At 34.6% G+C, this 9,279-nt stretch overlaps 1 pseudogene; it reads left to right on the top strand.

Annotated features, from left to right (window-relative positions):
* Positions 1–5,551: 5,551 nt before the first annotated feature.
* The window catches only part of LOC107700596 (G-protein coupled receptor 56-like), a 7,206-nt pseudogene continuing 3,478 nt past the window's right edge, over positions 5,552–9,279 (top strand).

The raw sequence follows: 9,279 nt of genomic DNA on the forward strand, positions 1-9,279 counted from the left end.
GTGATTCAGTGGAGCAGCTGGTCCAAATAAACAGGATACTGATCCATCTTTCAACAGCAAGTGTTTTGTGAATCCCTGCATTGAACTCCCCGAGATTAGAGAAGCAGTCATCAGTAGAATAATGTGTTTGTGGGCGGGGTCAAGTTGTTCGTGGCCTGCCAACATAGAACATAGGCTAGGCCAGGGCTGCCCAAACTCGGTCCTGGGCCCTCCAGGTGTCCTGCAGAGTTTAGCTCCAACTTGCCTAAACACACCTGCCTTTAAGTTTCTAGTATGCCTATTAAGAGCTTGATTAGCTGATTCAGGTGTGTTTAATTGGGGTTGGAGGTGCTAAACTCTTCAGGACACCGGCCCTCCAGGACTGAGTTTGGGCAGCCCTGGGCTAGGCAAACATTATGCAAATGTGTTACCCCGTGACGTGTAGCCGTGACGGAAGTGGGATTCGAATTACTAAGGATTCGTCTAGGAGATTGCATTAGTATATGCTAGAAGATTAAAATCAGGACTAGATCAAATTATTAAGGAATCTCAAACAGGCTTTATGAAAAATAGACATATTAGTAACTTATTTTTGACCTTTTAGACTATTTTGACATGATAGAGTCAGGGGCTCTTATTTTGTTTTTAGATTTTTGTAAAGCCTTCCATGCAATTGAACATGGCTTCTTCACTCTCTGAAAGTTTTTGGGTTTGGGAATAACTTCATTGATATTATAGAAATGTTTTACAAGGATATTAATAGTTCTATTATTCTGAATACGGGAACCTCTAAAAGATTTGGAATCCATCGTGGTGTACGCCAAGGTTGTCCGATGTCCCCCTTTCTGTTTTTATTAGTTGCTGAACTTCTCTCTATTCAAATTTTAAACAATCAAAGCATTTTGGGATTAAAAATATTTGATAGAGAAGTCAAAATTTCTCAATTGGCAGATGACACTGCATTATTTTTGAAAGATACAAATCAAGTGAAAACAGCCCTGGATTGTATTACCAAATTCACTAAATCTTCTGGTCTAAAGCTTAATCTTCATAAATGTGAAATTTTATACATACACAATTCTATAGACTTATCTATTGAAAATATACCAGTAAAAGACTCTGGGTTAAATATCTGGGAATCTATATTTCTAAAAATAAAATTACATGTGAACAATTGAATTGTATATCAAAAATCAAGAAAACTAAACATATCTTGAATAATTGGCTACAAAGGGATCTTACCATTTTTGGGAGAGTATTACTGTCCAAAGCTGAAGGCCTTTCTAGATTTGTTTACCCTGCTCTTTCCATGTATGTTAGTGATGAAATTTCCAAAGATATCAATAAATCCTTCTTATATTTTATATGGAAAAATAAACCTTACCTTAGATTAGATTAGAAACCTTAGATGTTTTTGACATTAACAATACTTTTAAACGTAATTGGTTAATAAATTGTCTAAAAAATGATAATTCTATGTGGTTCTTTATCCCACAATGTATCTTTCAAAAACTTGGAGGGTTATCTTTTCTTCTGAGATGTAACTTTCTTCCAGGAAAGTTGCCTATTAAATTATCTAAATTTCACCAGCAGGTATTATTGGCTTGGAAAATTTGTTTCCATCATAACTTTTCTCCACATAAAATGCTTTTATGGAACAATTGTCTTATTACGTCTAGGAATAAATCGTTATTTTTGCATAGGTGGTTTGAAAGGAATATATATTTTGTTATAGATATGTTCTATGAGAGAGGAAACATTCTGTCTTATGAAGACTTTATGCATGTTTACAACTTTCCCATCCCCTTTAAAGAATTTCAACAAGTGGTTAAAGCTATTCCAGATGGGTTGATACAACTAATAAATAATCACCTCTCTTTTGGAAGCAATGAAAGGATATTTCCAGAATTAAAAAATAATGGTTTTGAAATATTTTCTTCCTCTTGTAATAATAAAAATATTAGACAAATTTTGCAATCAAAACATAAAATCTCCCCTAGAGGAAAGTTCTTTTGGAATGCAAAAATTTCTGATATTAATTGGAAAACGACCTGGTCAAATCCTTACAAATTTTGTATTTTGAATCAAGTTAAAGAGGTGCATTTCAAAATACTTCACAAAATTTACCCATGTAAAGAAGCTCTTTCTAAATTCATGGACATTGACAATACTTGCAGTTTCTGTAACATACATGAGGAAGACTTGTGTTATTTGTTTTATAATTGTGATTTGTCTCTTAGATTTTGGTCTGATGTTAGTGCCTTTCTATTTCTGCGATGAAATGTTAATTATGTGCTATCTTTAAAAGATGTTATTTGTACTTATTCACACAAAAGTAAAATGATTATGTCGTTAACTTTTACATTTTGCAAGGTAAATATTATATTCATAAACAGAAATTTGCGAAATGCATACCAAAGTGTAATCTATTTTTATCAGAAATGGAAGCTTTGAAAAAGTCTCTAATGCAAATTAATAACAAAAGGAATGACATCTTGTTAGATTTCATGGAGAATTTTTTTTCTGATATAGCTCCCCTGCTGCAATCTGTGAATAAGTCCTAAGGAAAAAGGAAGAAAATTTGAACTATTGTTTAGTTGTTTATATGTTTTTTATTTTAAATTTTTAAATTTTGTGTTTTATTTTGTTTTTACGATGTGGTTATTTGTTTATTTTATTTATTTTTCTTCTCTTAAACACTGTTCTACAGTTTAAGATTGCTCTTATATTTTGTGTATCTGGATTTACTTGTTAATATTTTTGTTTGTTCAATCATTCTTCTTTAATTAATAAAAAAAAAAAAAAAAAGGACTCGTCTAGGCTGTACATACTCAGAGTCGATTCTTTATTTTGGGAGAGAATAACTTTATTTATCGTGCACTTTCAGCTTTACAACTCTGCCAATCGTTTACATTCACATACAGCTACATTACACACTGCATGAAAGACAATATTGGAAATGGCATAATAGGGGCACTTTAATTGTACAAAAACTGCAATAAATGAATATGAGTAACCCTGTAAAGCCTGACATTCTGTATGAAATAATTTCATATAGAATGTCATTGAAATGATAGTAAGAAAAATCCAATTTACTGTTGTGGAACCGTATATTGAACTAAATAAAGTTTGCATGTGGTTTATATAGTGAGAAAATGGAGCTCACGGGAAAAAATCACACATCAGTTTTTTAATCTGTTTAGCTTCTGCACCACTTCTAAAGTGAAAGGTCTGATCTGAATGATTGTGGCAGTGTAGATTACCTATGAACAAACTGTGAAGGCCTTCTGCCAAAGCAGCAGCATCTTTCTCTATCCTATCATCGTCACTACTGGATACAGAAGGGGTGTAAAGAGGGAGTCAGTGAGACTGGATTCATTTAGAGTGGGTCACTAGAGAATGGGCGTAATATTAATTGCAGTTTTGTAGAAAGAACAGGATCTGAGGCAAATTAAAGCATTGATTCAAGAGTCAGAACACATTCATGCACAGAGGAAGCTGTTATCATGCTATGCGGGTACCTGCTGAGTATCAATATGTAAACTAAAGTCGCTATATGTATCGCTATATAACATGAGCCAAAGAACTTCCTGAAAATGATGTAAAAGTCCGCGAGGGGGAGCCATATTCTCAGTTACAGCAGTTATCATAATAACCAGCATGTAAATCCACCAGTTCTGGATGTATTTAAAATAAGGCTTAACGTAAACTAAATTAACATACTGACAACTGAAAAAAGCAATTAGCAAAATAATTTTTAATCATTTTGGGATAGCTTGTTAAGAAACTGAATATTAAATATTACTTTTCATGATGTCTAAGAACGTAGAACGTTTAAAAAAAAATGTATATATATATATATATATATATATATATATATATAATCTTTTTAAAGAATAATTTAATTACAGTGCATTCAGGTTATACATTTTTTATCAGTATGTGTGTTCCCTGGGAATTGAACCCACGACCTTTTGCACTGCTAACACAATGCTCTACCACTGAGCCACAGGAACATTAATAAAAAGTATTTTTCTCTCACCCCTGCAGGATAAAGATTTGCCAGACTGTCCTTCTGGGATTACATAATGTTTTCTTCCTGTAAATGGTTCATCGGAACACACCCATCCTTTATACAACATGAACCACCTCCCACTACTGGAAATACATGACCTTATTTTTCCTTATGTGCTCTTCAGGCTGAAAATATTATAAAGCAGGGACACATAAGAAATGTATCACACCTGTACTCCACCCAGCAACTGTCCCAAGATACACAAGTTTCATTCTCACAGCCAGGAAATATTACTTCACTGTGACTTTATTTAGTTAAACATGACAAAATGGCCAGAGAGAGAGAGAGCATGCAGGCCAAAGCAGGCCATTTTCACTGCTTTGAGATTACAGGCTACCCTGTTAAAAATGTCAACCATTTTATCATTTTCATCCTGCAATTAATAAATATCATGTTGGATGACATTTTACATGTCTAAATGTGAACTATGGTTGCTTGTTTTTTTTTTTGCAAATTTTGCAAATGTTGAAATTTTGGTCACCCAGTCATACTTTAATACATATCTCTTCTGTTTGGTTTCCATCTACTTGTATATGTGCTTCTAAGAAGATAGATTTGGGTTAGTTTGTAAGTGTCTTGTTTGAGTAGCTGTGCTATTAATAGGTTATTTACTGTGGTCTGAGAGTGGGTTTAGTGGGCTAATGGAACACCGTGAGAGAGTTGGTTTGAAGTCTGTAGAGAGCATCTGTTTCTCACAATCGATGAAGAGGAAAGTGTTACATGTCCTCTATACAGATTCTATATGTAGTTATCATATCTCTTCTTCATTCATTCATTATCTCTAATCTGCTTTATTTTATCAATAGCACATTTATTTGCAAGCAGCCATCCTTGTCTCTGTCTCTGTCATTGTCGTTGACTCATCTTGGCATTTAACAGACGAGTGAGACGAGACAGTGAGATAGAATTCAGCAGATGTTAATCAAGTGAGTAGATCTCTCGCTGTGTCTATCAAGTTTTTAATCAGAGAACTTTATTTTTAAAAGTGTGCACACATTTTCAGTTGATGGCAGAATCTTAAAATCCAGACAGACATAGTCTTCCCTATATACTCTGTTATGTGTCATTATAACAGTAAGACTTCATGTTATGCATAGGCCTATATGGCAAAATATTAATGCTACTGTTTCACCATTAACTTAACTGAAACAAGTATTAGTATATGTGTCATGTTTATGTGACAAATTGATGCGTATTTAATAAGAGATGATGGTTGAGTATGCATGTACTTTATGTGTTGTCATTCATTAAATTGCAGGAATTTGTTACTTGATGTGGCCTATGACTGTGATACTTTATCACAAGGATTCTGAGTTTGTGACAAATCTGAGCTATGACTTCATTTCAGAGGACGAACGTTTTAAACTTTTATATTTTAGACTTTTTGACATTTCAAGTGGAATTATTATATTTATATAGGAAACCCATGTCTGACTATTAAGACATGTAATTGAGCATGTTTTCATCTCTCTTTAACTGAATTCTCTGTACCTTTCATTTATGAAGCAGAATCCAAAGACTGTAAGAATGTGGATTATCACCTGTCTTTTATTCACTTTGGTTCTAGGTAAGAAAGTGTCTCTAAAAAATTAAATTCAAGGATATAATTAAAAGTAATTAAAGGATAGTAGCAGGATGAAAATTTTTTTTTTATTATTATGTTTATAACTAATCCCATAATGCCCTCCCCACAACTTAAACCAAGCCACATTACTTGATTGCAAAGATACTATTTAAACTGAGCTGGATGTTGACATCACTGAATTCAATGATGAACTGTCTTTAACTGAAAAATTTGTGTTTACTATTGTCATTTTGCATTATTGACACTATTTTCCTAATTAATGCTGTTCAGTTGCTTTGACACAATCTGTATTGTTAAAAGCGCTATATAAATAAAGGTGACTTGACTTGACTTGACATTAATGGGACAGTCAATGCCACAGATCTACTCAAACTGCGCTATAATGGAGAAGGAGAATTAATTCATTTTTTCCATATTTTGTGCTTGTCCATGTAGTAACAACAAAATGTGATAGTTCAGATAGTTTGTTTTGAATTCTTAAAACAAAGTTTGCAGCTTAACATACATTTATTCTTTTTTCATTTTTACTATATTTTGTTCAGCAGCAGAAAATGACAGAGACTTTAAGATGTGTGGAGCATGGCGCCATGGCAGTGCATCCCGAAATCTGAAGTATGATTTGAAAACAGGCTGTAAGGAAATTGAGATTTCAGCCAATGAGAGCACACTCTCTATTCAGGGCAGTATCACAGCCAAGTGCACACAATCTTCATCCATTAATCTAAAATCAAACCCTCTTCAAAATCAAAGTCAGTTCTGTGTGTTCTGGGAGCCGCTGCTGGACCTGCTGATAATGCAGGTCAATGGAAAGAATCACACTCTGTGTCGACCAAATGGCCTTCAAGGAACGTGCTGCACTGACCTCTCACCAGGGGATCAAGAAACTGCTGCTCTGTATGGTATTGTGAATGGCAGCATCCAGGGTGATACCATCAGTTATGATGTCATGGAAAAATATACATTTCGAGGAGATACAATCAACTGCAGTAAGAAACTTTAATATTAATACATACAATTTATTTGTCTAATTTTTTTGCATACTACAGTAAGAAACTTTAATATTAATACATACAATTTATTTGTCTAATAATTTTTGCATACTACAGATATCAAAAGATTTATTATACTGATCTCACATGTGAATATAGCCTTTCTGAGCATGTAAGTAGTTTTGTTTTCCTCTTACAGAGAAGAAATTCTGTGATGAGGCAAGTAAGAAGCCCAGTGGAGCAAACATGTGAGCCAATCATCATTTTATTTTAATTTGTTAGTTTCCCTATTATTTTAGTGTTATGAACTGATGTGGTCTATCATGCAGATAGCAAGAGGTGATGTTGTGCATGCTTATAAGAGCACAATCATGACAAGCTTAAGTATGAGTGAAAAACAGAGGTTGAGGCGCAAACAGGAAGCTTAACCCATGACTACAATGGCTTTCTAACTTATGTTCACTTTTAATGCATGAAGTTCCAAGGGCATCATTGGATATTTGATGCATTAATAACATCTTCAAAACTTGCATTAGTATATTTGTATATTGTATAATCATGCTGTTTTACTCCATTCATGTGTGAACATGAAAAATAAAAATGTTTGCAGGATAGAGGAAGTAGTGATGAAATCCAATGAAAGGGGTCGGGTGGAACTACCTTGTGCTCAGAGCACAGTCATTGAGATGAAGGAGGGTTTCACAGGACTCAATTTCACTCTGCCAGTAAATAACATTCACCTTATAGAAGCAGAAAGTTCAAATAACCTTTGAGTCACAGGAAGGGCTCTTTCTAGCATATGAATAAATATAAATGTTGCATTCCAGGCCCCTCAAACTTTAGCATCAAACATGATACCCTCGGTTTATCTTCCCTCCTGCCTGAAATCCAAATCAAGGAGCACATCCAAAGTGGTGTGTACTTACTACAAAGACAAAGCATTATTTCAGGTATGACAATATTTGTCCAGCAGACATAAATCATGTGGATTATTTAGCTTCCATTGGCCTACATATACAGCAATGTACAGTATGACATAACAGTGTTTGTGTTGTGTAGGGGGGATCGTCTGATGCAGTTCTTCTGGATGACATAGTTGGACTCTCTGTGGAGAATGAGAGCATCATAAACCTCCCAGAACCTGTCAGAATCAGGTTTCATCACTCTCCTCTCCCAGTAAGTCTTTTTGTGCATGTTCACTATTTTTTAATACTTTCTTAAAGCTGCAGTCCGTAAGTTTTGCCTCTTTGTCGCCATCTCTGTTTTCAAACCTGCAATTGCAGCTGTTTGCGGAATTATCTTCCTTGTGTGGGTTGTGCGCCGGCACGGCTCCAGCGTGGATGAATCTAATGTTTTGAGGAGTGTGTGTGTGTGTGTGTGGCAGTCAGTCACCGCACCTGTGTGGATATTTACTGTAAGCTACTTCGCAATCACAGATTCTAGCCTACGTAGTGGAATATATGACCCAAATGAGCATTTTCACCGTATATTGTCATCTGAACAAGTAAGTAGCAAGTCTGCCACGTTTGTTCTGACCAACTGAGGAAAAAAGCATTACAATAAATCACGCTACCAATGGTGATTTAATCTCAATTATATCATATCACATCAAACCGTGCAAATTACTATTATTGTTATACTTTATTCTCAAATTATTAATGTTAACAACATCAGCATTACATGACTATGTGAATACAGTGTGTATTAGCGTGTGATTCAATTTCTGCACAGTCTAATCCAATTGACATACCACTCGAATTTCATATTAAGAAATTCTTTTAACCCAAAAAGTAAATTATGCTCCCTTCAAACTGGTTGTCTTTAAAATACAAATTTTGTGTAATCCCAGGCTATATGTAATCAGAAGCACATTTAAAACTGGAATATAATTTAATTTCATTCACATGTGTTTCATAAACACACATGCGATAGCCTAGTAGCCGGGACAACTTCTTTATGTTTACAGACGTGACGTAATGGACGCAGCGGATTTCCCGCGAAAACCTACCCGTACCACTCAAATTAGAAAACATTATTGTAAGCTAACCAAGCTAACCATGGCTAAAGTAAGGCGATAGTTGTGAACACTGGCTGGTTATGTACTTGCTTAAATATTGATTTCGGATCATTTTTAACCAAAAAAAGTTACGGACTGCAGCTTTAATTAGTTATGAAAAAATAACGCGATTAAAATATTTTAGCGCAGTTAACGCACTGGTCCCGCCCCCAGACATAATCTTATACAGTATTTCATACAGTTGACTGTTGACAAATATGATCAAAAGACTATAGAAAGGGACTTTGATATGATACAGGGCAACAACTCCATAAATGCAGTTATGCCCAAAAATTCAAGATATTGGGGCAAAAAAACACTTTCTTCTGACTATAGATGCATTTCTTCCTGACCTCTCCTATTTCATTTAAAAAGGCTAACTATTCTAACTATTCCATTTCATGGGACACAAGAAAAGGTGTGCTCATCAACAATAACCAACACTCAGTATTAGACATCAAGCAAATGTTTCAATGCTAAATGAAGCACAAATACTGAATGTTTTGTTGATGTGCCTCTGCAGATATTAAAGTGAATTGGAGATATGACGGCTGTGAGACTGTTGAAATCCATGACAGAGAGACAGAATGTAGAT

Source organism: Sinocyclocheilus anshuiensis, unplaced genomic scaffold, assembly GCF_001515605.1.
Source record: "Sinocyclocheilus anshuiensis isolate Anshui unplaced genomic scaffold, SAMN03320099.WGS_v1.1 scaffold1099, whole genome shotgun sequence".
In the NCBI taxonomy this organism is placed as follows: Eukaryota; Metazoa; Chordata; class Actinopteri; order Cypriniformes; family Cyprinidae; genus Sinocyclocheilus; species Sinocyclocheilus anshuiensis.